The 1,903-nt window shown below is 33.4% G+C and overlaps 1 protein-coding gene across 1 annotated transcript in view; it reads left to right on the top strand.

Moving 5' to 3' along the window:
- LOC106100113 (thyroid receptor-interacting protein 11-like) overlaps window positions 1–1,903 on the top strand; it is a 35,286-nt gene that overhangs the window by 6,072 nt on the left and 27,311 nt on the right. The gene's annotated exons all lie outside the window — the stretch shown is intronic.

Raw genomic sequence — 1,903 nt, 5'->3', positions numbered from 1 at the left:
CCGATGCCACGGGCACGCTTTCGCTTACGTCCGTGACCCCCGCCTGAGTAGGTATAACCTTACATAATCATGTCCAAAACTGAGGACAAGGAATCTTTATTAAGATTTCCCCCGCGCAAAAAAGGTATGCGTATGTCCGCCTTTAAGTTGTAAAGCGACCCTTTTGAAGCTTGTATAATCAATAGTATTTGTTATACTATAACAAAAGTAATATATTTGAATAGTATTTAGTGCAAACTTTGGAAGGGTTGTGGCAGATAATTGTATTGATCGGTGATATCGTATCGTATAAATTGGATTGATAACGCTCCTAGGGTCTTTGTTATTGCCTGCTCTCCGACTGAAACACTGCTAAAGGTACGTTCGTTTGAATTATTGCCCGTTTACACTGTTCGAAAACATGTATAACCAATAGCCTAATGGTTCATTTTTCCATCTGTTGGTCGTAGGTTCACAAGTAATATTTGTAGACTAGCTGTTGCTCGCGAATTCGCCTACGTGAAATTAAAAAATATAGCCCGTGTTACTCACAGGTAAAATACCTTTATATTAGTGAAAGAACTTTTGAAATAAGCCCAATAGATTTAACGTGATTCTAATACATACAAAAATACAAATCTTTTTATAACATTAGTATAGATTGTAAATTTCTTTTTGGCGCATACGGCAAATCGTATTAACTTACTTTAATATTGTCCTGTATGACAGCAACTATTTAAAAAAATAGGATTTTCAAAATTGATCCACCAGTGCCGGAGATATCGCGTAACACATAAAAATATACAGACGTACCTCCTTTTGGGAAAGCGACGGACGTATTTAGTACCTCCTTTTAGGAAGGCGGTCAAGAAATCTATTTCAATTATATTATCACATTCATATTTCATATCCAAAAATGTACAACTACAAAAAAACTCCCTCGAATTAAGGGTTCAGCGGGTTTTATTGTATTTATTCTAGAAAGCACTGGACTAGTATATATTTTAATGTTGAAGCACAATTATCGTTTTGGACTTTTTAAAAGTTGCCATAATGGTTAAGGTCGAATTTATCATCAAACCATTAAAACTCAAAATGATTATGCAAATGACAGCACTTGTATGCACATTTCGATTATAAACTTGCATATGCATATGCATAGGGCACGGTGTCAGCGGATGTCACCTTTGTTTTTAAGACCCTATTAGGTTAGGTTAGTTTTGTATAAATGTTACAAATACATTCAAAACCGGATTGTTTAATAGTTTAAAACATTTAATGCCAATAGGTGAATGGTTGAAATACATGACTCTTAAAAGTATGATAGGTTCGAATCCTTAGCTCTTTCGTTAAGTTAAATTTAATTTTACTTTGCAAACATTTTCCAAGTACTTATTCCTCATAATTTCCAGAAGGTTATCTGTCAATAAATATATTCCTTTAGAAAACTATCTATAGTAAAAGTATCAAGAGGAAAGATAAAAAAATACTAGGCCAATTTAAATTCTTATATTAAAAAGCTACATTATAACTGAGTAATATGTGCTATATCTATACTATTATAATAAAGCGTAAACACACACTTCTTTGTTGCCTAAGATGTCAGCAATTACAGCATATTTTTGAATAATTCTTTCTTTAATAAAAAGCCTTATACTTACGTCAAGCTTTAGGCTATATATTTTCACGCCATTAAATTTAGGGGGTAAATATTTTGGATAAAACCCCTAATGTGGGAAAGAGACCATAAGTTGTTGCCAACAAGGAAGCAAGGTTGCCATGGTTTGTCATCATCATGTCATTTTGACATTTTTATAATTGCATGCGGATGAAGTCGCATGGGAACAGCTAGTACTTTAATAACGGCGCTATTTTTATATTAATATGGTTATGCTGTACCACCCCTTCGGTTAGTTTTTTTTTT

The sequence above is a fragment of the Papilio polytes genome, unplaced genomic scaffold (genome assembly GCF_000836215.1).
Source record: "Papilio polytes unplaced genomic scaffold, Ppol_1.0 DF824325.1, whole genome shotgun sequence".
Classification (NCBI taxonomy): domain Eukaryota; kingdom Metazoa; phylum Arthropoda; class Insecta; order Lepidoptera; family Papilionidae; genus Papilio; species Papilio polytes.
Note: the sequence above shows the minus strand (reverse complement) of the source record. Positions and strands in the feature narration are given on the sequence as shown.